At 57.6% G+C, this 25,808-nt stretch overlaps 2 long non-coding RNA genes across 4 annotated transcripts; one reads left to right on the forward strand and one right to left on the reverse strand.

Moving 5' to 3' along the window:
- Nucleotides 1–842: 842 nt before the first annotated feature.
- On the reverse strand, nucleotides 843–12,759 carry LOC141569984 (uncharacterized). Of its 3 annotated transcripts, none has more exons than XR_012493744.1 (3): nucleotides 12,694–12,759; nucleotides 9,970–10,105; nucleotides 843–9,798 (listed from the first exon to the last, which is right to left on the reverse strand). It is a non-coding gene; the product is annotated as an uncharacterized LOC141569984 (long non-coding RNA). The 3 variants fall into 3 exon arrangements; XR_012493745.1 differs by having other exon boundaries at nucleotides 843–9,803; XR_012493746.1 differs by having other exon boundaries at nucleotides 843–8,269; nucleotides 8,486–10,105.
- Nucleotides 9,951–14,125, forward strand: LOC141569986 (uncharacterized). The gene is made up of 2 exons (XR_012493748.1): nucleotides 9,951–10,077; nucleotides 10,513–14,125. It is a non-coding gene; the product is annotated as an uncharacterized LOC141569986 (long non-coding RNA).
- Nucleotides 14,126–25,808: the final 11,683 nt, after the last annotated feature.

The raw sequence follows: 25,808 nt of genomic DNA on the forward strand, positions 1-25,808 counted from the left end.
GGAGTGAAACTCTCCTGCATTCTTCATGGAGAGAAAAGTAAGACCTCACTTTCTGAGAGTCCCAGCTGGTGGGAACGTGAGCAACTTGGTGCCCAACGGTGGGGACAGGAAGTCTGCTTCTCTGATGAGTCACTTGTGCACTGGGGACACTGAGAGAAGTCTGGGGTATCTGGGGTCATGTGTTTTGTTGGTGTGGGGCCAGCCCTGCCTTCCCAGTTGGATCCTGGAGGGACCAGTAGGGTTGCAGTTCCAGTCATGCAGCCTGGGCTGGGGTGCCGTGGGTTCTTGGTGGGAGATGGTGGAGGGTGGGGGGTCAGGATATGGCCTTCAATGACCCCTAGGACGCCCAGGCTCAGACCACTCCAGGCCCTCGTCTTCCTGCTCCTCTTGCCTGTTGTAAGGAAGTTCCCCCCAAAACAGACAGGGGACAATGTTGTTGCCACCCCTGAGGGGTGAGGTAATCCAGCGAGGAGACAGCCTTCCAACGCCTCGATGTGGTCTGGGAGCCACCGGACCATGGGACAAGGAGAGATCCCATCTCAGGAATGTTCACTCAGTTTCTGTCTTGGCCCAGAGTGCAGAGAGCAGACGTCAGAGCGTCGAGGACAGAGCCAAGTGTCACCGTTGTTCCTGGAGGGGGGACCGCACCCATAGCAGGCCAGGAAGCAAACGCTAGCAAGAGGCGCTGCATCGGAGCAGATGGGGGCCAATGTGCCCCCCCCCCCCGGAAGCTGTCTGCCTCCGGAGCTTGGTTTCACGGATGGAGTGTCCTTCCACGTGTCCTTGGACAAACAGCCCCCAAGGGCCCCAGGGCAGTGACTGCTCACTCTCTGGCCCTCGTGTCACTTAGAACATTCTCTGGGCCTCCCGCTCCGCCATCTTCCAGCCCCAGCCCCACTCAGCTCCAAGCCTAGGATGGGTGGCTGCCCATCGGAGGAGACAGGGGTGTTCTCCCACCTCAGTCTCAGGCCAGGGGCTCCTGCAACCCTCCCTCCCCAGGTGCCCTGGCTTCCAGAACGTTCAGACAGGTGGAGGCAGAGGGCGGGGTTGGTTTTCCCCAGAACCACCCAGAGAAGCTTTTCCTTCCACCATTTAGAAAGGGCACCAGTGTGTACACTGCACTTAAAGGATAACTTCTGATTATTTTCTTAATGGAAGAGCAAATATTTACGTCTTGTAAACTAAAGGGCAGGTTGGAACATGTGGGAATACTGACTGGGGCACTGCCACAGCGGCTTGACAGGGAGTGGGCAGGAAAACAGAAAGTGTTGGCAGCGCTGGGCCTTGCTCAGTTCAAAGGAACAGAAGAAACAGCCCCCCTCTGTCAGGGGGTGCACGGGTGGGCGGCCCAGTCTCTGTCAGCGGAGCGGGGGACGGGGTGGCGCAGTGCCTCCCGACTGCCTTTCCTGTCTGGAAAAGTAGGCGTGGGATGAAAGGGAGGGGGTCCTTACACCTCTGGACGACTCTGCAAAACTTTCCCCACCCAGCCCCTACCCCACTTGCACATGACAGCCACCAGCCCAGCCACGTGGATGGCGTGACCGCTGGCCGACTGCCCATGGGCTGATGCAGCCTTTGCCAATTGTTTAGGTTATTAAAACAAAACAAAGCAAAAGCCAGCTTCAACCCGAAGCGCAGAAAGAGGGACGCGGAAGGGGGGCGGGAGGAATGCTGTGCCTGCTGAGAACAGCCCCTTTGTGAGGAGCCCCAGGTGCCCGCGGCCCAGGTGGGCGGCTGTGCAGCTAGGCAAGGCTGGCCCCACCTGGGGACTCTGCTCTGGCGGCCCGAGGACACGGGGCTGCCCAGGAGGCTTGCAGAGCCCCCCGCCCCTGGAGCCGGGGTCCCAGTCCAGGGCCTGCACCCACACTCAGAGGAACCCCAGCCAGCAGGGGGTCTCCTGCGAGGCCCCAGCAGCCTCAGTCTGCCTGTCTGCTTGTCCGCCTCCCTGACTCGCACTGCCGCCCGCTGTTCTGGGTGTTTCCACCCTCAGCTCCGGACCGCACCTCGACTGTCCGAATGGAAAAGGGCCCACAGATGCCTAGGTGTCATTGTCCTCAGCTCCTTTCTTACTCACCCGCTTGAACCTGCCAACTGACCCTGAGTGGCTGCCTCGCTGTCACCCTCTCAGGTGGCCCTTCTCAGCCCCTGAACACCCTGCTCTTCTGCATTCTCTGAGCCCTGGGCAGAGGGTTGTGGTCTTGGCTGCACAGTGTGTGTGTATGTTGGGGGGGCAGAAAGAGAGGAGAGGAGGGTCCTTGTGTGGTGCAGGAAGTGGTCAAAATCCTGAAAAGTGCCCTGTCGATTACAGCAAGTGCTGACCTGGAAATGGAGAGCAGCTGAACCCACCGTGTGTGAGTGTGTGTTTGCATACGTGTGCAGTTGTGTGCATGTGAGTCATGTGTGCATGTTTGTGTGCACGTGTACATGTATGCTGTTGTGAGTATATGTGTGCACTTGTGTGTATGTGTGTACATGTATGCTGTGTGTTTACACAAGTGTGCATTTGTGTGCACATGAGCTATGTGCATGCATGCGTGTGTGTACATGTATGCTGTGTGTTTGCACATGTATGCATTTGTGTGCGCATGAGCTATGTGTGTGTGCACATACATGTGCACACATGTGTGAGTACATGTGAGTATGTGTGCACGTGTATTTAAGGAAGAACAGAACACTGGTAGGCTGGCAGAGTATGCCTGTAGGGCCGGTGGCCTTTTCCAGGGCAGTCCTGGTTCCTGGGACAGCTCTCGTCTGGAGGGGCCTGGGAGTGTGCTCTCAGTCCTCATGACCACCACGCCCAGCTCCCCCTTCCCTCTGACAAGCACATGATGTGTGCCTCGTGTCTGTGAGCCACTCCGATCTGTGAGGATCTGTGAAAGGTGAGACTCCACCAGCCATCCGGAGGCCAAGGGAGGCCCAGCTGTAGCTGCTCTGGGTGGCGGCCATTCAAGCTGCGGGTGTAAGGAGACCCAGAGGAAACAGAACCCGACCCTGTGTGACGGCACAGAGGCTGGCCTGTCTCCTGCCCTTTCCGCCCGGGGGTGGGTCCACCTGGCCTGACTTCCTCCCATGCTTCCAGTGCCACTCCAGTAAATAGCCATGAGCAGGGCGAAGGGCCCCAGGCACCCTCTGGGTGGGGAGAGGAGGCAGGCTGTGGCCTGGTAGACGGAATCTGGGGCTCCACAGGGAGCTGTGAGAGTAGCTGGCTGTCCTTGACCTCCAAGGAGCCACACACGCCACGCTGGCCTCCCTTTAAAGAACAGCTGATTATCTCAAATGCCAGGCCTCACACTGGAGCCCGCTGCTGCCCCCACCCCTCTCTCTGTGGCCCGCAGGGCCACTGGCTCAGCGGCTGAGCGGGTGGCAGCTGCTTGGGGAGCTGGAAGCTTTTGATTTGCGTCAGTGCTGAGCTGGCCAGGAGGGGCCTTCTCGCTGGGTGCCTGGCAGCTGCATGGAGCCACAGTGACATCACAGCTCTGGGGTTCTGGCCCTACTGGCCCGGGGGGTCTCGGGGGAGAGGCTGCTGCACAGTCACCTGAGTGCTGCCTGCTGAGCTGACCCCTGCCTCCCTGCGGCTGGGCAGTTCAGGCAAGGGTTTCTGGAAGCAGTTTCCATGATGCAAGCATCCAGGGTCAGGCAGGAGGAGGGAGCGGAGGCCAGTTGTCTCCCCCTAGGGGGCTCAGGACGCTCCCAGGAGCAGTGTCTTGCACCCTGTGCTCATGGGAGGACTCCAGCTAACTGAGGGACTTGGCAGGGGCCTGGCCACTATGACAAACCTACAATTTCACTCAGATGAAAGGGTCCTCAGGAGAGCCTGACAGCAAACACAGCTGCGAGAAGTGTGCTTCTAGTGTCTTTTCCTTGGTGCTCCGTGGACCCAGGGTGGGCTCAGCGTTTTCCCGGGTGGAGAGAGCCCCATCCATCCATCCGTCCGAGTGGAGCTGTGGAACCCCGCTGCTTGTATACGTCCTTCTGTGGCCCTCCCAGCCCTCCCCTCCTCACTGACCCTTCCCACTCCGGCCAGAAGCAAGTCTGCGTCACCACAGGGCTGCGGCACTTGATTCTTGCACAGGGCTTCCAAAAAGGTGCCCCACAGCTCCCCTCAACCCACTCTGAGCTGAAGCAAGCTGGGGTGTTCTCCTGTCACTCGGCCCAGGCACATTCCAGGACGCCCCCTAACAACAGAATACCCCCAACTCCTCCTGGCAGAGAGCACCCTTGACAGCCTGAACCCCACCACCATCTGCTCTTGTCTGCACACACCCTCTGCTCCTCGGCCCGACACCCCATGAGTGTCAGTGGTGCCTCAGTTTACCTACACGAGTGCTTCCTGCCTCCGAGCAGCAGGTCCATGTAACCTGCCTCCCCTTGCTCCCTAGCACAGGGTGTCCTGCGCCCTCAGCCCTGGGGCAGGAGGTGTCATCACCATGGGCCGCCCCACAGCTGCCTGGAAGTGAAGCCCCATGTGCTGTCGTCACAGCCAAGTGGCGGCTGAGTCCCGAGCACGTAGGACACACAGCCCCGCGGACTTACACGTCTCACTCCTGAGGCTTGTCCTTCTCTCTGCAGCTCGCTGTGTCCTTGCTCACAGTGAGCCTACAGGAATCAGGTCGCAGCGGTGCTCGGGGATCCCACCCCACCCCACCCCTGCCCAGGGACCACCCAGGCCCAACATGGAATCAGTTAGGGGCCTTACACCCCAAGGGAACATTCAGACTCTTCACACGTGGGGCCACTGGCCTCAGGGCTCCATCGCCTGGGTTTCCCTGGGGCCCAGCACCAAAGCCTGAACTCGGGGTGCGAGGCTTCCCTGGTTCCCCTCACTGACACCCCCAGGCCAGGGGCTGCCCAACTGGGGGGCCAGTTTGACTGCCTATCCCAGGGAGCGGGTGTTTGTGCCCTGTGAGGGCAGGAAGAAGGGAAGGGAAGACCCGATTGCCATCTACCATGTTCCTGAAAAGCCCTTGACATGGGCAGACGTGTCCCAGATAGGGTTTGAATGGGGCAGAGCTCTGGTTTGGGGAATGGTGGGGCCACGCTCTGCTCCCTCCCCTCTGTGCCATTGTGCAGGCTGTGTCTGAGGACCTTCCCTCTCCAGCTCCCGCACACAACCCTATTGTGGGGGAGCTCTGAGTTCAGTCACCAGTGTGTCCCTAACTCTGAGCATCCTGGGTATACCGTTTCCTGGGGCGGCAGTAACAAATCACTACAAATTGGGTGGGTTAAACCACAAGCATTCAGTCTCTCACTGTTCTGGAGCCCAGAAATCTAAAATCAAGGTGTCAGCAGAGCTGGTTCCATCCGAGTCTCTCGGGGAGGGTCTGCCCCAGGTCTCTGTCCCAGATTGTGGGGGAGGCCAGCAGCCCTTGGCATCCCTTGGCTTGTAGATGAATCAGCAGGTCCCTGCCTATGTCTTCATGTGGCCCTCCCGTCTGTGGCCTCCCTCTCCAGTTAGTGGGTTTGGGGCCCGTGCTGATCCAAGGCGGTCTTGCCGCCATCCTGACCTCGATCACATTTGCAAAGGCCCTTGTTCCACATAAGGTCACATTCACGGGTCTGGTTTGTCATCTTTCAGGGGCCACCATGCAGCCCACTATACTAGGTTAGCAGGGAGAACTGTCCCCTCTTGAATATGAGCTCATCTAACTGTCCCAACAGGGGGACCAGGAAACAGGTCAGAGGATGAAGGCTGGCACAGGCCAAGCTTGGCAGGGGTGCCCCCCGACCTGTGCGTGGCTTCAGGAGGGCTCCCCTCTGCCTGCTGCCCCAGCTCTGCTGCCTATTGATTGCCCTGTGACCTATGGGAAGCTTTGGCTTGCTAAGGGCCAGAGGCTGTCCTGGCTCTTTCTGGCCAGCAGTGATGTGGGGCTGGAAGCTGACCTCTGAGCCACTTAGGACAGAGCCACACTTCAGGATGACAAGGAGGCCTTGCCAAATGCTGCACCATCACCATGACCTGCCCTGGGCCAACAGGGCTGGCTGAGCGAGGCTCTCCCAGCTGGTCAGTCATCAGCCGAGATGGCTTGGAGCAGGGCAGAACCCCCTAACCCACTCCAGACCACCTGCTGGGTTCATGCCCCCCCCCTTCTTGAGGCTGCAGGCCCCGAAGTCTGAACAGGCGAGGCAGCTTCTGCCTGACCCTAGGTGACTCATGGTCAAGGCCTCCTGGGTGGGTGGATGTGACCCGGCTGAGAGGAGTTGGGAAAGGCCTCTGGCCACAAGTATGGTAGCTGCATCCGTGCTAGGCTTCCAGCCCCTACGATGCAGTGGGTGGGGAGGGCCTTGGGGTCCACACCCTGGAAACAGTGGGGGACAGGCTGGCTATGGGAGAGTAGGTGGGGACACCTGCCACCCAGGAGAGACCAGGATGGGCTGTCTGGGGGGTCCCCTCCCTCTTTCCTGTAAGGCTATGTGGAGCAGGAGGCCTCCCCCCAGCCTTGGTGTGGCTGGGCCATCCCTGGGAGTCTGGGGAGGGGGGAGGATGGACACACATTCACCCTTAGGCCTGGGAATTCAGGGAGTGGCCCTCGGTGACAAGAGCCCCCCGGCACTCCTAGAAGAGGAGCGGGGAGCCTGGAGCCATGACCTGAGGCATGAGGGAGGAGGCAGGCGAGTCAGAATGGGACAGGTGGGCCTGGGGCCTGGGGCAGGGGGGTGCCTGACCTACGGCGGGGGGCTGGGAGCTGCAGAGGGACAGGGCTCCGGTCCAGCGGGTCTGTGTGTGGAACCCCCGCGCCTGGCCCCCTGGGGCCAGAACTCAGGTTTAAAATCCCCTGTACACGGAACGCTTAGTGGGCCCACTCAACAGAACCAGTGGTCCCACGTCGGTGGCGGCTCTGTGTGGGAGGGTCCCTCTGGCCGGACAGGATGATGGAGACAGGGACCCCACAGCTTCAGCAGCTACTACAGACACCGCCCCTCACCCCAGCCCTCCTCCCGCTTCCCTGGGCTTGTGGACACAGGTCAAGAATGTCCACATCCTCCTCCCGTGGATTCCTGTTCCTCAGCAGGGCTCAGCAGAGCTGGGGGCTAGGCCCAAGGAAGCCAGGGTGCCAGCGACCAGGCTTTGGCCCAGAGCCGACCTGATCTTTGCATTTTGAGGGGGTTGGAGGAGGCGGGGTGGGGAATGACCTTGAACGCACTGCTTGGCCCCGTGGCACGAGGGTGGACCCAGCACCTTCACTTCTCTGATAAGGACACGTAGGTGTATAGGACTGCCATGGGCTCCGTGCTCTACCTGGGCTGCACTCCTGGCCGTGGTACTTGTATCCACCATCCTGTCCTATAGGTGAGGGGACCCAGGCCCAGAGGAGTCTGTCCCTTGCCCCCCCAACCACGGCCCCGTGTGGCCCCTGCCCGGCCCTGTGCTCCAGGGCTCCCCTTTCCCTGTGCATGTCCACGGCTGTGTGAAGGCACCGTGCTGGCCGCTCAGAGGCTGAAGGAGCCGTGGGTTTCTGGGCGGCTTCCCAGAGCTCAGCAAGACTCAGCCCTTCCTCCCTCAGGCTCAGGCTCTCCCAGGCCCAGGAAGGGCTGGCTGGGGCCTCTCGTGGGTCCGTCCTTGCCCTCCTGCTTGGGGTAAGGGATCTGCAGCCCCAAAACTGGGAGGAAAGGGGAGATTTTCAGGGTCACCTCAGTCTGCAGAGGAGGACATCGGCTCACAGACCTGGACCTTCCCAGCCCCCGCCCTGGGTATGGACCCTGGCTGGCCCTCGGGCGCTCTGTGCCCTTGGGTCATCCGTGATGTCCATTTTGTGGTGTGGATGATGTTGTAGCTTGATTGTGTCCCCCAAAGAGATACGTCCACAGCCTCACCCCGTCACCTGTAGGTGTCACCTTACTTGGAAATAGGGTCTTTGCAGATGTCACCAAGTTAAGATGAAGTCAGACTGGAGTGGGATGGGCCGTGAGTCCATTGAGAGTGTCCTTATAAGAGAGAAGGACTCAGACACACAGGGAAGGCCATGTGAGGACGGATGCAGAGATCGGGGTGACGCCTCTACAGACCAAAGAGCGCCAAGAACTTCCGGCCACACCAGAGCCTAGGAGAGAGGCTGGGACGGTCCCCTGGAGCTTTCTGTGGGAGCAGGGCCCTGCCCACACCTTGATTCCAGACGTCAGGACTCCAGAACTGTGAGGAGGAATTTCTGTGGCTTAAGCCACCGAGTGTGTGGTGCTTTGTGTGGCAGCCCGGGGCCATGACACAGCCGGACAGATCCGAGGAGGCAGCTGCCTCCACGTGGGGCTCTCCTGCTTCCTGGTCAGGGTGAGCCTGGCAGGACGTGAGAGGGCACCAATGTGGGTCCAGCTGCAGACTAACCACCAGTCCGGACCTGCTGGCCGTGACCACTGCCCGCGTCCCTCCACGTCCTCCTCTGCCCCCAATGGGCCCTCACCAGGCGCCTTCCCTCTGCACCTGAGTCCAAGCCCTCTGCTCCCGCTCTCCATAGAGACCACTGCCCAGCACCCTGCTCCCCCCATATTGCACCTGCGTCCCCAAACTTCCCCATCCTGATGTCCAGAAAATGCTCATCTTTGCAGGGTGCTCTGGTGACCAGGGATGGCTGGGTATCCTAGGGCTTCTTGATGCGAGGTCTATCCAGCCTGTGCTTCATACCGAGCCCAGGGCCAGATTCAATCAATGTCTCCGTTCACCTGTAACCTATTTGGGCTGCAAGAGCGGGACGCTCTGGTGTGCGTCATAAGCCCATGTGTTTGGTCATCTTGGGAGAGACAAGGCTCCCTTCTCCCATCTCCCCAGCCTGTCCCCTCTCACCCTCCCCATGCCTGCAGCTCAGGCCCCACTGCCCACCCCACAGGCTTCCCCACTCCCTGTTGCCCCAGCAACAAGCTGTAACCCACATGAGTGGACAAACCAGAGTCCTGAGCACACGTCGGGGAAGGAAGGAGCTGGCCCTGACCGTGGGGGTGCTGTCCCATGCATAGCACATGCGTGGAGGGCCCTGGTGTGTTCTCTTGCTTAATTGTCCCAGCCCATCACCGAGGGTATTAATCTCCTCGAGACTCAGGTGGGGAGTCCCAGGCTCAGCCAGGTTGTAACTGCATCCTGGTCACACACCAGGGAGGGCAGATTGGAGACGCCCACACGGGTAGTTGCTTAGCGCGAGAGTTCCTGTGGCTGCTATAACAAACGCCCACAAGCTCAGTGGCTTCACACACAGATGTGTTCTCTTGCAGTCAGTCTCAGGGGTCAGAGGTCTCTATGGGTCTCACGGGGCTAAAGTGAAGGTGTGGGCGGACCGGTTCCCTCTGGCAGTTCCCTTCCCCTCCCAGCTTCTCGAGACACCCACACCCCTTGGTTCGTGGCCCCTCCTGCATTCAAAGCAGCAGCTGAGGTTTTCTGGTGTTGCTTCTCTCTGACATTAACGCTTCTCCACTTAAGGGCCTCTGAGCACACTGGGCCAGAAAAGCAGGGAATTCTTCCCATTTTGGGGGTAGGGTTGGGCTCCCCGAATTCTCCTTTGCCGCAAAGGTAACATATTCAGTTTCCAGAATTAGGATGTGGACAGCTCTGGGGCCAGTTCTGCCCACTCAGAGAGGGTCTTGGTCGCTCTGTCACTCTGCCCACGCCATCTTGGCTGACCTCTAAGGACTCATGCATGCTGTCTGACCTTGCCAAGGACACAGGCTCCTCACCACGCCTTCTCCCCTCACTCACCTTGTTCACGGCGCCGGGCCCAGGGCGGCCCCGGGAGGATCGGGTGGCCACGGCACAGGCTGCCCATTGTGAGTCAGCGGGTGGGTCCCTGGGAGCCTGGCAGGCTTGCGGCTGGCATCCTCCTGTCCTGGTAAACAGGCCTTTGTTTGGGTGGCTGGGCCCCCGCCCTGCCCTACGCTGGCCAAGATTAGGCAGACTCCACTGCCTGCTGACTGGGTGAGGGCACTGTCATTTAGTCACCCTGCCGGCCAGGGCCGTGAGCTGCCCCCAGCACCCGATAGATAGCACGATACCTGAATCCGAAGGCTCTGGGAGGGGTGAGCAGAGCTGCAGGCGGGAGACGGCACACCTCCCGGGAGCACGTTGTGAAGCATCGATTGGTGTGGAGGACAAAGCAAGAAGTGAGTGGATTCTGTTTGAAATGAAAACCTGAGACACCAAAGAAACGGGGGTTTTGTCGTGGATACTTGTGGCCTCTCCCAGGTCTCTGGAAGCAGGGTTGATGGCTTCCGTGGGGAGGGCTGTGCCTACGGAAAGGCTGAGGCCCTGACAATGAAAGTTATGGCCAGCAGGAGCAGGGACATGGTGGCTGTTACTGTCACTGTCACCAAGGAAAGAGAAAGGAGGGGGAGGGAGACCGTGTGGCAGAGTCCATGGGGGGAGTGAGAGTGATGGAAGAGGCGGTTACACCAAGGGTTGGATCTGGAAGGAAACGAGGACCCGCAGGCCTGGGAAGAGGCCAGGAGCCCAGAGGAAGTGAAACAAGGTCTCTACCCCAGGCCAGCCCCTCCCCCCAGGTGGGTTCTGCACCACAAACTTCTATTTTGTTCCTGCAGCATCTGTGCAGTGGAGCCAATTTCCACCTTGTCCTGGGATCGTACTCCGTCCAGGAGCCAGGAGCCCCTCTCTGATGAGTCTGGAGTCCCTGGGGCTCAGGAATGGGACAGCAAAGGAGCCCAGAAACCTGATGTGGACACGGCCTGTCCTGCTCTGATGACCCTCTGAGTGGGCTGGTCACCCTCCTCGGCTCCTCTGGAATCCAGGGGATGGGAGAAGCTGAGGGACGGGCTCAGTGGCCCCCCATAGAGATGCCCTCCCCATAGAGGGCTGGCTGTGTTTGCGAGGTCATGAGTTCTAAGTGGAGGCTTTAAGATGGGAACCAGGACGGTGGGTGGGGGTGGGAGGCAAGCAAGGGAGCTGCTTTTGTAAACACAGAAAAGGGCAGAGCAGGGGGCCGAAGAGGCAGCCAGGGAGGGACGGGAAGGCAGAGGAGGCCAGCAGAGACAAGGGGGCTTTAGCCCAGAAGAAAGAGGAGCAACTTTGCACTTCCCCACCCCCCGGCCCCAGAGGCAGGCCATGCCCCTGACCTCCACCTCGGTGCCCAGGCACAGGCCCTGCCGGAAGCTGCGGTGGGGCCAGCCTTGTAGAGGTGCTGCTGGGACTCCCCACAGGTGTGCGCCGTGCCTGGCACACCACAGACTGACATGGCTTGGAGTCAGGCAGGAAACAGATGGCTCACTCATGGGGTGGGGGGACCAAAGAAATTTGATAATGAAAAGCATTTTCAGGAGTGAAGAAAACAAGCAGAGCTGCTGAGGCAGGGGACTTGAGAGCAGGAGCCATGGCCATTCTGGGCCGGGAGGGCAGTGAAGGAAAGTTGTTCCCAGAGCGAGGACCAGGCCCCAGGAAGGGCCACCTGGCAGGACCCGTGCTCCTGGAGAGACACGCCACTGCAGGAATGTGGCAGAGCCAGGCTGGTGAAGAACAGTGCCCCTCCCATCTGCCTTCTTCCATGTAACGTCCTCCTCCGCTTCCCATTGGCTAAGTCCCAGCTGGAAGTCAGAGGGTGAGGGAACCAGGTGGTAAAGTTACCCACCTGGTGGCCAGCGTCCTGGAGCACAGTGTAGGCAGGGCAGAGAGGGATGGAGAAAGTATGTGGGGCAAACAGAAACATCCAGTCATTACCCCCCAAACAGTAATGACTAGAAGGTGAGGCTGATGGGGGTGGTGGTGGTGGTGATGGTGGTGATGGTGCTATGATGATGTCCCCAGTGACGGAGAAGGGGTAAGCCCTTTTCTGGAACCAGCTTATAGCATTTTGCTATCTACTTTCAGGTCAGCAACCTAAGCTCCAATTTTCCTTTTGCAACACTGCACAAATCATCCCCCATCCTCCCCACCCCCATCCAGGCTGGCTGCGCATGGACCAAGAGGGCCACCTGACCACAGGAAATTACTGCTGGCCTAAAGAGTCCTGTCAGCCATGAGCGCACCACCTAGCCACTATTCCCGCTTACCAGCAATGCATCCCTGTCCCTTCCTGAACCACTAGGCACAGATCACACTTCCTGTGCCCATGGCTGACCCCTGTTCATTTGGGTTACTTATTTCCCCAGGCCCCAAACAGGCTCCTCACAGGAAGTGGCCTCTGAAGGCAGGGGTGCTGCCCTTCACCGAGGTCCCTCCTGCCCCTGCCCATCCAGATGCCCACCCACCCAGGAGATGGTGACTTCCTTTTCTTGCCCTCCACCCTCCCCTTGGCCAATGAGTACCTTTTCTGCCCACTGCAGGGGATGTGGGAGTGTGAGAATGTGAGTCCCAGGAAGGAACGTGCCAGCTACCGGCTGAGCATCCATGCCCACCCCTGCAGCAGCGTGCCCTCTCCTCCCTTCCCTCTGAGGGCCTGGTTGCACACATTCCAAGTCTACATGGCAGAGCCCTTTCTGACCCTGGGTTCTTTCTGCATGAGTTCACTTGGTCACTTTTTAAACCAGACTTAAATACAAACACACTCACACAGAAATACTCATATGTGTGTGTGACATGCTCGTACGCACATATACACAGCACACTCACACATTCATATAACACTCACATGCACATTCACACATTCATGTAACACACACAACACACTCACAAATACACACACATACACACACACACACAGCAGCTCCTTTTACCACCCTGAGGGCTATGTGCAGCCCCCACTGGGATGTGGTGGCAAAGGGGGGACTCACCTTGTCACATCTTACTGCATTACAGGACCTCAGCCACAGGAGCAGCGTCACTTTCAGACACTGTCCCCACATGGCGATCGGGGCTTTGGGAGGGGCTTGGAGGGGCCTAGCCTGCAGTGGGCGTTGGGTTAGTGCCGCCCTTCAGGAGAACTTAGAACAGCTCACATCCCGACCCTACACCATGAGAATAGTCCTCCAAGGGGCATAGTGGAGGTGCCATATAAATGTTTGCATGACCTCGGCATGGGTCTCCAAACTAAAGACACTCTCCATGATAGTAAACCATCTCTGTGACTCCTGGATGCCTCCCTCCAACCCAACACCCTGTCCTGGACTCCAGACTAGTAGTCCTGCTTCCTGGGTTCAGACATCTGGTAGACCTGCTTCCTCCACTTGAACATCTGGTAGACCAAGAGACAGCTCTCCCCGCCTCTCACTGCTACAGCAGCCCCTGTCCTTCCAGTTGTTCAGATGGAATCCCAGTTCTCCTCATTCCGGGAAAAACTAATGTTTCTTAGCCAGAATTTCAAACTGAAACCCTTCTCAAGACTTCCAAGTCTGGCTACATCCAGGATCTGCCCACTTCACCACCTTGCTGGAGCGCCCAGTAGGCTCCCACTGGTTTCCCTGCCACCGTTGCCCCCACCTGTCCTCCACTTGGCAGCCAAGGGAGCCTAGAAAAACATGTGGGAGATGTGTCCACTCCACTCCAATTGCCTCACTCAAGAAAACGTAACTGGAAGTGTGACCCCCACCCAGACAGTCCCCTTCCTCCTGCCCTGCCTTTTCATGGCGTGTAGCACTGCCTAACCTATATTAATTCACCTCATTCTCTTTGTGCTGCTTTTCTGTCCTCCCACACTAGGCACAAGGTCCTTGCAGGCGCGGTTTGTCTGTTTTGCCATAAGATGAGGAGAAGGGCGATGGAGTGCCTCCCCCAGGCCCAGCCCACAGGAGGTGCTTAGTAAATATTTGCTAAGCAAACGCATGCACAAATGCATTTCTATTTCCAGACCCAGCCGGGCGCCAGGACCCAGAAACAGGCAGGTCTGCAGAGGAGAAGAAAGGCCTGACTTGAAAGTCTTGAGAAAGGTTTCAATTTGAAATGCTGGCTAAGAAACATTAGTTTTTCCTCTTTAAATCTCCTGCAGCCTCCTGCATACCTCCTGCCTGCCAGGTTTTATGAGCAGCTGATCTGACAGGCGGGGTTAGGGACTGGTTTCGAGGTGGGGGTGGAGGGCTGAGGCCCCAGCCTGTGCCTGCAGCTGCTCCATTTCCAAATGCCTGCAATTCTGGAATTGACCGGCTGACAACTGCCCCCCTTTAAGCTGGCCACCCAGTCGGAGTGGGGGGCTGCCTGCCACAGGCTTCAACATTCTCCTGAGAGCTGGAGAGCCGTGGGTGCTGGCCCTGGTGGCCAGAGGCCAACCCTGTAGCAGTGGTGGCCCCCGAGTGTGCCTCCTCCCTGTGGAGAGGCAGCTTGGCCTGGCCACCCTCACTGTCACACGCCTGCTCACTCAGGCCACTCCATGAGTCACAAGGCAGATTTTCCATTAGCGTCAAACGCATGTGGACCCTGACCTGCCGCTGATGGGAGCAGGAGAAGGAACTGGCTTTAGACAAGTTGCGTGCCTGGGGTGGGTCACGCTGGGGCCAGACCCCCACACTCCCTCAGTAAGGGGGGTGGGAATGGACCTTCGGGGGTAGGCCCTGCACTTGTGCACACCCCTCTGTCATCTGTCTGTCTGCCACATGCACGGACCCCTCCACGGAGGTGAGCAATCCAGCCAGAATGGTACAAGACAGGGGGAGCTGCTGATTATGGACTTCTACAACCCAAACATTAATTGAATGCCTCCTGGGTTCCTGGCACTGTGTGCTGTGGGACCCCCTGGGCAGGAGGAAGTGGGCGATGCTGCCAGCGTGAGATGGCAGGGGCCTGAGAAGCAGGAACATTCTACCAGGACTGATGTCAGAAGCACGCACGGGGCATCAGCTGCTTCTGGTTCTCCCCTCCCCAGACACAGGCCCATCTTTACCTGGTAACAACACCCCTCTCTGCTTTCCTTTACTGCAAGCTCCTTGCCCATCAACACCCCTCTCTGCTTTCCTTTACTGCAAGCTCCGTGCCCATCTTACCGGGCACAGTGGCTTTTGTTGTGTTTGCAGCCTCAGTATCCCCAGAATAATCACGTGATGTGGCTGAGGTCACACAACCCAAGGCCAGCCAAGGAGAGGACTGTCTTTCCCCAGCCACAGAAATCAGTTTGGGAACGGGAATGTGACCTCAGTCCCAACAGAGTCCTGCCCAGGATTTTGCTGGACCCTCCAAGTTGGGAGTTCCAAGGACGCCCTAAACCTAGTGCTCCTGGGTCATTTGCCTGAGAACAAACCCAACACAGGAAAAATAAGTTTAATCTGATTAAGATGGTGCCCAGTGATGTCTTTTGAGCTCCTGGATTCAGCTGTGCCTGAAGCCCATCCACCCTACACATTCTAGTTAAGTCAACCAGCAAACTCCCTTCCTTTCAGAAATGAGTTGTGTCCTTTGCAAACAAAAAGAAACCTGAGCAATGCAATTCTTATTGAAACGGGGTTCTCTGGACTTTTCTGGGGGAGCAAACTAATGGTGGGGTGCTGGTAAGACAAAGCCTTCCTGTCCCTTACTATGGGAGAAGGGGTCTCAGATTTGGGCAGCTTCATGCCCAACCCACCGTGTCCCTGGGCTGCTCTCCACCATGGCCCACATAGGCTGGTCTGCCAGCAGGCAGGACCTTTTGCTGACAGCCCTGGCCCTGGGCAGCTGTGTTTCCAGCATCGGGTCCCCCTTTCCTCCATGGCTGCCCATCCCCATCACCCATCACAGAAGTGGGTGACAGAACGCTCTGCACATGCTGTGGCCGAAGGGTGGGCTCAGTCTGAGTCCCCAGGTCCCTCTCCCCACCCCGCCCCCACGTACCACCCCTCCCCGAGGGTCAGCCTGGCAGGGGTGCCCACAGCATATACTGCAGGTCCTGCTGCTATTGATGGTGACAGACAGAAATCAGGCTTCAGCTGCAGACAGAAGAGCTGCCACCCACTTCACCACCTCTTCACCCCACTGGAGGCAAACGCATGACCCCTTTGGAACCTCATGCCCAGGACACAGTGGAGGGACCTGTGCCAGGGCTGCTGTGCCAGCCGCCTGCCACACAGTGCCCGGTGTGGGGTCCTGCCTGACGTAGTGTGGGACCTGGGATGCAGGTGGCCCACCCTCCTTCCCTTGGTCACCCACTGCCTGGGGGACGCTGCATGGCAAAGGCATCACGAGGGCAGTGGCTGGACTGCCCTGAAAAGAAGGGTCTGGCTTCATGGCCGAGAGAAAGGGGGTCACAGTGGAGACAGTTCAAACAAGAACGCCTAGGGGACTGTTTACATGATAGCGTGTTAGCGCCTGCCATCCTGAACAGTCACGATGAGCTGGACCAGGGGTGCTGCCGGGGCTCTGGGACTCCCCTGAACGGCCTGGCCTGACGGTAAAGCAGAGAGAGCCAGAGGCAGCAGCTGTTCACCAGCCAAGCAGGGTGGGCTGCCGGGAGGAGAGGCAGGGCTCACGGAGGCCTGTGTAGCCCTGGGGGGGGTCTTCAGCAAAGCAGGCCCCCACAGCCAGGCTCAGGCGGCCTGGAAGCGGAGGAGGGGCTCTGGGCAGTGTCCTTGCTCTGCCGGTGCCTTCCTCACACCCAGGGTGTCCTCCAGCCCACCTCCCCCGGCCTAGCTGAGCTGTTCTCTAAAACGTCTTTGCAAGGAACTACAAAGGACAAGTATCAGAGAATTAATTACGGAACCTAGGGGCAGCATGACGATAGCTATTTCCAAACCAGGGGAGCCTAGTCCCCAGAATTCCCATGACAGCGGTGACAACCTGTGCAGGTCTGAGGCATCGCGTGGAGGGGCCTGCACAGCCCTTACTCGTACGTCCTCACCTGCCGCTGCTCCTCCCGCGCCCCCACCACCACGTGCGTCCGGGACATCTGGGATGGACCCAGCCACAAGGGAGCGGATCCCACCTGGGTGGGCAAACGGCACAGGTGCCCCTTGGGGCTTTCCTGCTGGGCGGGGAAATGACCACCGGTGACGGACGGGAGGTGCAGCTGCTGGCGGTCAGTGCCTGAGGGAGCACAGGGGAACGGCTGGTGGCTGGCTGTGTTGCTTGACTCAGCTGGGCAGCCCGTCTCCTCCTCACAAGAACCGGACCACGTGTGGTGGTGTCCAGTGTGCGGGTACGAGCTGCTCTCCTTGCTCTGGCTCCTCTGTGGACAGCGATTACATGGGCCTGTCAGGCAGCTGACACTGACTTCCTCCATCCTAATTCTGTGGCTTCCTGTGGACAGATGTGGACAGGTAACAACACCTGCCTGCAGGCCTGGGGCGGACCGATCACATGTGTCCAAAGACAGCTGACAAGTGGTGTGACAGGTGGAAGCAGGGAGTGGCACTGGAGGAGGGTGCTGGTGAGGTGGTGAGCGGGGTTAGGGGCGGGCAGGTGGTGGGGTGCACAAATCGGGAGGACGCTGGTGGGGAGAGGAAAGTGAGCGCGGGGCCGGACGGTGAGCCTGGCTTTGGACATGCTGAGTCTGGGGTGTCGGGCCCCCCGGAGAGAGTGTCCCACAAGACCAGTGGTGAACCCAGAGTCTGGGGCTCACAGGATGGGCCTGAGTTGGTGGGTGCTGAGGACACTTCCGCCTTCACACTGGTTACCAGCCTGGCCCTGCTGATCAAATTCTCTGCATCGTTTCTGCAATGTTTATGGAAATACAATTTTGTCCGGGAGATTCACGTGCAACTGAGAATCTTTTAATGTCTGTTTACAGTCACCATTCTGCTGGAACGTTTACAAGCTTCCTGGGTGTCGACTGCAGCTGGGCGGTGTCCATCAGCACAGGGCTCTGGGTGTCTGTTTCTGTGATTCGAGGGCCATTTAATTTGGGATAGTCCTCTGGATCCAGAGCAGAAAGAGACCTCAGAGATTAGCCCATCTCTATCAGTGTCCTGGGGTGGCCATAACAAAGTGCCACACACTGGGTGACCTAAACGATCGAAATTCATTGTGGTCTGGAGGCCAGAGGTCCGAGATCAAGGTATCAGCCAGGCTGCCCTCCCTTCCTCGTCTCTTCCAGCTTCTGGTCGTTCACGGGAGTCCTTGGCTTTCCTCACTGTGTGGCAGCACCACTCCAATTTGCCTTCTTATCGTCAGATGGCCTCCCTGTGTCTACGTGTGCCCTCTTTTTATCAGGACACCAGTCACTGGATTAGGACACACCCTCCTCCATCCTGGCCTTATCTTAAGATGATTACACTTGCAAAGACCCTATTTCCAAATAAGGTCACTGTTTTCCATAGTGGCCGCACCAATTTGCAATCCCACCAACAGTGCACGAGGGGCCCCTTTTCTCCACGTCCTCACCAGCCCTTGTTATCTCTTGTGTTTTTGATAACAGCCGTTCTGATAGGTGTGGGGTGATACCTCATTGTGGTTTTGACTTGCATTTCCCTGATGATTAGTGATGTTGAACATTTTTTCATGTGTCTGTTGGCCATCTGTGTGTCCTCTTTGGAAAAATGTCCATTCAGATCTTCTGTCCATTTTTAATTGGATTGTTTGGGTTTTTTTGCTATTGAGTTGTATGAGTTCTTTATATACTTTGGATATCAGCCTCTCATCAGATTTACAAATATCTTCTCATATTTAGTAGGTTGCCTTTTCATTTGTTGATGGTTTCTTTGCCGTGAGAACCTTTGAGTTTCATGTAGTCCCACTGTTTATTTTTCCTTCTGTTGCTTTTGCTTTTGGTGTCAGAGTCAAACAATTATTGTCAAGGAGCTCACCACCTATGTTTCCTCCTAGGAGTTTTATGGTTTCAGGTCTTACATTCAAGTCTTTAATCTATTTTGAGTGAATTTTTCTGTCTGGTGTAAGACAGGGTTCCAGTTTCATTCCTTTGCATGTGTCTGTCCAGTTTTCCCAACACCATTTACTGAAGAGATACCCTTCCCTGATGTATATTCCTGGCTGCTTTGTCGTAAATTAATTGACCATATATGTGTGGGTTTATTTCTGGGCTCTCTATTTATTCTGTCGCATTGGTCTATGTGTCTGTTTTTATGCCTGTCCCATGCTGTTTTAATTACTATAGTTCTGTAATGTAGTTTGAAATCTGGAAGTTATGATGCCTCCAACTTTCTTCTTCTTTCTCAAGATTGCTTTCACTATTTGGGGTCTTTTATGGTCCGTATAAATTTTAATCCTGGCCCCAACTAGAAGCCCGAACCCCATTATGAGCACCCAGGAGGCTGCAGTCAGACCAGGGGGTTGGGGCCCACTGGATGCTGCTCATGGATGGCCTCCCCGCCCCACAGGCCACCCTTGTCTCTGCGAGGCTGGGGAGCAGGTCACTGGGGGGCCTTCTCCAAGAGTCAGGAGGGGCTAGAGGTTGGAGGGGCCAGAGTCCTGGCATACTCACACCCCAGCAGGGTGGTTTGGGGGTGTTGCTGAACCCCTGTGTGTATTTCCTCGGCCTAAAGCTGAGCTAATGGCAGGGCCTTCTCCTGCTGGGGTGTGAGAGGTCACCAAGCAGTGTGTAGGAAGCCCCAAGACATGTCCCCACCCTGACACTGGTGAACGGGACTTATACTGAATGTGATTCCGTGAAGGACCTGGAAACGGCAGGATGCGCGTATCCTGGGTTCACCACGGGAGCCCTACGTGCCATCACACGTGCCCCCATCGAAGGAGGCAGAGGGAGGTTTCACCGCCTGCAGGAAGTGGCCAGGGACCCCAGAGGCCAAGCCAGGGAATGCCGGTGGAAGGACGGAGGGACCCCTGCAACCTCCGCAGGGGGCTCGGCCTGCCCACACCTGGCCTCCAGAACTGGGAGAAAATACGTTTGTTTCTGTTGTCGTAAGCCCCCCAGTTTGTGGCATTTTGTTGTGGCAGCCCCACAACACTCATACAAGCTTGTGGCTCGAATGACTCCTATGCAAATACAAGAGGAAGGGCCACTGGTCATTCTGAGAGAAGCGGGCAACAGCAGCTTGCTCTGTTTTAGCTTCGCGGTTCAGCGAGCGCCATCTGCCCTCTCAGTGTGCAGAGGTCTTAGGGGGAAGGGTGATGTTTTGTTACAGGAGGGGCCCGGGGATACGGGAGGGGCCCGGGGATGGCTGCTTTAAACCTGGGGCAAAACAGTGCAGCCCCACAAGACCCAGGGCCAGGGATGGCCAACAAAGAACACAATCAACTTGTCCTTGGGAAGGAGACATTTAACATGGAGCCCCTGGCTCAGCTAAGGTCACAGGGCTTGTCCCCGGGCATTCTCCTGGGACCCACCCTCCCAGGACCACCCACTGCCCCACGTGTGCCACCCCAGGCACAGTGGCCGCTTGTGTGGGAGCAGGATGCCACCACTCTCTTCCAGCTCAGACGAGCTGGGGGTCTTTCATGGACCCGTACCCCTGCTGACCGGAAGTCGGTCTAGCGCTCACTCACAGGCAGTGGTGAGAGGGCTTTACCCTCCATCCTCCTTGAGTGTCACCCACCCTGGACAGTCCTCCCTGACCATCCCATCTGAACCTGCACCAATCACTGCCCTTCGTCACACCCTTGAGATGCTCTGCCCAGTGCTTGTCAGGCGGGCAGTGTGTGGAGTGGTCAGGGTGTGTGCACAGGGTCCCGGGTGCCCAGCTTCAAGTCTGGCCCCTGTGCAAACTTGGCAAAGCTGCCTGACTTCTCTGTGCCTGTCTTATGTCTGTAACTGAGGACTGTGGTTGTCCCTGCTGCACAGGGTGGTTTAGGGAGGTAAGGAGCTTAGAACAGCATCAGCGAAAGGCAGTGCAGCAGGCGCAGTCACAGAAAGGTCTGCCTTGCTCTAGACCGTGAACTTGCTGAGAGCAAGGACCACTGCACCCCAGCACCCCACTCAAATGTCTGTGCTGAAGAAGTGGGTGAATGGATGAAGGATCTGGTCTTGTGCATCCCAGCCCTACTACATGGCCCTCCCCCTGGAGGTACAGAGAACAACTTGGAAAATGCAGCCTTCCAGACCCCCGAAGGGCCTTGGGCAGGGCCCTGGAGTTTGTGTTTAAAAGCTCCCACCTGACAATGATGTTTGGGCAGACCCACTGCGCACCCCAAGTGGGCCAGCGTTTTGAGGTCACTATCCTAGTGTGATGCCAGTGGATGTAGAGGACAGGCCTGGCCTCCAGCCCTGGGGCACGTGCTTATCCCTTAAATGGCTGGAGAGTGGCCGTGTGGTCAGGAAGCCTGTGGAACAGGAGCAGGCACCAGGACGAGCAGGGCACCCTCTCCCCAGCCTTCCCTATCTCCTGCGCGGTTCCGGGTCTGGGCTTCCAACACAGCAGCACCTGTGGGGGTTCCTCGTGAGCCTGGGAGACCCCGGCCCATCTGGGCCATGGTACAGTTGGTTTGGGTAAGCAGCCAAGAAAATAGAGGGACATTACAGAACACAGAGCGAAGTGACGGGCCTGTGCTCCCGGCCGTCCTTCTCAGGCCGTCTCCCCCAGGGCAGCAGGGAAACTGTCCAGCTCCACAGGCGACTTGCTGTCTTAATGAGTGACATGTGGCTGCCAGGCAGCCAAGCTGGCTGGCTGCAGTGCAAAGCCAGAGAACAAAGCAGGCCATTAAAAAGCAATCCAGAAGCATTTACCCGCAGCCCTAGGCAGGGAGCTGGAGCTGAGGCAGGCAGAGTGCTGTCTGGGCAGCTTACCCAGGTCTGTTTCCTTGTTCGTCGGCTGCCCCAGGGACTGTACTTGGAGGGCCTGAGGGGCGGGGAGCCAACCGGACTGGACCTGACCTAGTCCCAGCAGTGAGAGGTCACAACCCAAGGAGGAAATGACTCCTACTGCTGTCAAGGTCCCTCGCTTGGTAGAAGCTCCAAGACCCCTTCCCACTCTCAGCTCCCTCCCCTTTCCTCCATCGCCTCATTCATTCATTCATTCATTCACTCATCAGAGCTCAGTGAGCTGTCAGATTCTGGGGACACAGCAGAGAACGAGCCATCGTCCCTGTCCCCACACAGCTGACAGTCCAGACCAGGGACTGGAAACCCAGATGACCTCAGGAGCCCGTCGGGGATGCAAGTCAGGGAAGGGGATGACGTATGAGAAAACAACAGAAGGAGCAGCATGGTGTGTGACAGTGTCCCTCGACTTCAGGGAGTGTTACCCCTCAGATAGTCCAGACAACGCACCCCAGCATTAGAGGCAGGGTCTGTCTGCAGATCAAAGTCTGCTGTTCTCTGATGGGGCGATGGGGCAGATTGACCCTGGACACCCCTGGACGCATCTCTGGCCTTGTTTTCTGGAGAAAGGGGGAAGGGGGACCAGTGTTCTCCCAGAACCTTCCGGCTGTTGGCATTGCTCGACCTCTGCTCTAGTTGCTGGTCTGGGACCTGGCTCAGCCTGCAGCCCTGAGCCGCATGTGGGCTCCTGAGTCGTGTGCGCTGGTCGTGTGCACTGCATCTGGGCTCCTGAGTCGTGTGCACTGGTCACCCGCCCACCCCCCTCTGCTGTCACCTGTGTTCCTGTGGGCCTTGCCAGGCTGCACCACCTCCAATGTCTGGAGGGCCTTCCTGTGGCGCCCGTTAGGGGAGAGAGGGCAGAGACAGGTTGAGTCTGAAAAGAAAAGACGCTGGGGAGTCTCTGTGCCCTGGGACTTGGAGACCCTGCCAGTCTGCCCTTCTCTTGGAAAACTTGCTTGTATTATTTTTTGACTCATGTGAAGTAGAGAAGGTAAGACTGCCTCTGATGCATGTTATGGTCTCCTTGAGCAGAGCTGATGGGGTAGAGACATGTCCTGTTGGGCTTCCATGGACGTGAAAAAGAAATGTGCTCTTCTGCAGTTGGGGTGGGGAGGGGGCTGCAATAACTTAAACGAAAGGCTGCTGCTTTTTAAAAAAATAAAATCTAAAAAATCACATCCTGAGAATCTGGAGACAGATGATTGCTATCTGAGGTTCAGCAGGCCAATGTCATCCTCGCCGGTATCTCACCATAGTCTTGACCTTTCCCTCATTGATGCAAGATGGCTGCTGTGGTTTCTGGGGAGGGTTAGTGTGTGGAGGAAAGAGGAAAGAAGGCTCATCTCAGGGAAGCCAAAGCTCACCCAGGGACCGCCTCATAGGCCTTTGGGGCTCACTGGCCAGAACGTGTCAGCGGAGGAGCAGAGGGAATGCCGCGGCTCCCACGTGCATCCCACCAACACGCCAGGGCTCTGCTCTCCTCCCTCGGTGCGTCACCACCCATGTCTCTTCTTGACACAAATTAAGTCCATGAGACTGAACCTCATACAGATTGGAGCGCTGACTCATCTCCGGTGCCATCATCATGCAGGACACGTGGCCTGCTTGGCCCCAGACCTGGGTCAGCGGAAAACAGTGGCAGGCCTGTCCCTCGACCTGCTGTGCAACTTTGGGCCACTTCTAACCTCCCCGAGCCTCAGCTCCCAACTGCACAGTGGGGGTAACCAGACTACAAACAGGGATGTTCTATTTCCTCGGTTCTGAGATGCTGTCACTGTTACACACACCATCAGTTTAAAATCAGCTGTTGTGGGGGAAACTGTTGTAAAAAGCTTCCTAATTTCAGTAATGCTAGAATGTAAAAAATATCAGAAAATTAGGGCAACCGCAGGCCACGAGCAGCACCTACTGCCTGGGGCACATGGGGTTCCCAGGGGCTGGACCGCACTGCAGCCGCTTCCTGGCTGGTGATCTCTGTGCCTCAGTTTCCTCATCTGTTAAAGGGGGGGTGACAGCAGTGCTTCATGTCCAGACCACACACCAGCCCTCGGCCCGCTGATACACGGTACATGTCCTTTGGCACCATGCCCCAGGGGTCACACTGGGGCTCCCCGAGTATCGGCCATAGCTCTCCCCTCAGTCTTTCTGAGGAAGTGTGACATGGCCCAGCTCAGAGACAAGAAGCCTGGTCCCTGGGAAGGGTCCTTCTGGGGTGCAGCGCTTCTAAGCACCTGCTACTGGTAACGACCCCAGCCAGGGCCCCACGCGCCAGTTCTGGGGTGGGGCTACTGTGACAGTTCTGAGGGACGTGAAGGCCTGGTGGTCTCTGTCCTCTATCAGGGGAAGTCACTGGAAGGCTGATGTCACAGCTGCGAACCGGGCCTCTCTCCACCTGCCCTCGGAGAAGTGGGCTCAGAAAACAAGGCCAGGATGGCAGCAGCCGGGAGCAGGGTGGTGAGGAAAGCAGGCCTCGGCTGAGTGGGGTGCTGGGCACTCTGGAGCCCAAAGCTCCCCATCCGAAACAGGGGTGCCTCCAAAGTCAGGAACGTTAGAGGACACAGTGCCACTCAAGCAGCAGGGTAACCAGGGGCAGGAAGACGAGGAGTGACCTAACAGGGGTAGGGGGGACAGTGGGGACACTGAATTGTCACCCGACTGCAGGGTGGACTAAGGGAGTGACCGCATCCCACAGTAGTGGCCCAGGAGCCTGGGGCACGAGCAAGACCCTGGGGTGGGTTCTCATGGGACCAGGTGGCTGGGTCACAGGCAGTGGAGCTCTTAACACCGCCTTCCATCAGTGGGGTGTGTGAGGGTCCTGGGGCAGCCGTGACAGCTGCACAGGCCGGGCGGCTTAAACAACAGACATTTATGGTCTCACGGTTCTGCAGGCCAGAAGTCCGGGTCCAGGTGTGGGCGGGGGGCACCCTTGGAGGCTGTGGGACTCTGCTCCCTGCCTCTGCAAGCTTCCAGCAGCCCAGGGCTTCCTTGCAGATCGCTGTCTTCTCCCTGTGTCTTCACATTGCCTTCTCTCTTTGTGTGCCTGTCTGTGTCCAAATGTCCCCTTTGTACAAGGACACAGGCCTATCAGATTAGAACCCACCCCCATGGCCTCATCTTAACTTGGTCGTCTGCAAAAACCCTCTTTCCAAATGTGATCATATTCACACGTCCCAGGGGTTAAAAGTTCAGCTCCTTTTGGGGACACAATTCAACACACGACTTGGGGGACAGTGTGGGAGGCTGCCAGGCCACCTGTCGGGAGCGGCATGAGTCTTCTCCTAGAATGCGTCCGTGTGCTGTGGCTTCTCCTGACGCCCCCCCCCACCCCCAGCCCAAGCCTGGCCCTCCCTCTGAAGCCGTGCGTGACCATAAACTGGCATTTCGTTTTACGAGCTGGAAACTTAACACAAATCCTTCCTGCTACTTAAATGTCTGTATGAGGACCCGGAAGGACGAGCACATTTTTTTCCCTGTTTCACACTGAGCTGATTCAAGTGGGCATGTTGCCAGGGTGAGCATTAACTGCGAGACTTCTCCCCACCTCGGGAAAACGCATAATAATTTCACATCCTTCTCCATCTGGCCAAGCGCAGCCCCGAATGTTCTGATGAGGAGCCAGGGGGCACAGTCTCCGGGTTTCCTCCAGGGGGTGGAGATTTCTGGAAATGCGTAGAGCAGACTCTGAAAGCATTAGGGGCTCGCACTCCCCTGGATGTATTTTATTGTTTTAATATATAAATTGGTTCTTTTACAGAATGAGCCACAAATCTCATGATGCTTCCTGTTCTGTGCAGGAGCTCTAATTACTTGCTATTTTGTAAGCGCCTTTAGAATTACATTTCAATCCTCCCGAGGCCCCGTCATGAAAGAGCTTCTTAGAACCGCAGGGCTTTCCCTCTAGGATTTGGCCCCTTCGCTGCTGGGGAGGTGAGGACACACATGGCTCCTCGCCGCCTTCAGCATTTGCAGCTCAAATGGAATGTGTCTGCAGATGACATCTGTCTGTAGGTGCATCGTTGGGTTTGCAGACCTTGGAGAGCAGGGACAGTGTCACCACCCAGTCATGCGTGGGACAGTGACATCATCTCACGATTGCGTCACGTCGCCAGGCCCAGCGCAGGTAAAGGGCCTGCTCCCACCTGCCCAGGTGTGCAGAGAAAGGATCTCAGCAGTGCTGGCAAGGGGCCACAGAGCAGGCTGAGCCTTCTGGAAGCCCCTGGCCACAGAGAAATAGCCGAGGGCTGTGGTTCCTCTCTGCTCCCCAGTTTTGGTCACCTCCTAAGGCCCTGTGTCTGTCCTTTATGACCTTCTGCCAGCTCTGCA

The sequence above is a fragment of the Rhinolophus sinicus genome, linkage group LG01, assembly GCF_036562045.2.
Source record: "Rhinolophus sinicus isolate RSC01 linkage group LG01, ASM3656204v1, whole genome shotgun sequence".
NCBI classification, from domain to species: Eukaryota; Metazoa; Chordata; class Mammalia; order Chiroptera; family Rhinolophidae; genus Rhinolophus; species Rhinolophus sinicus.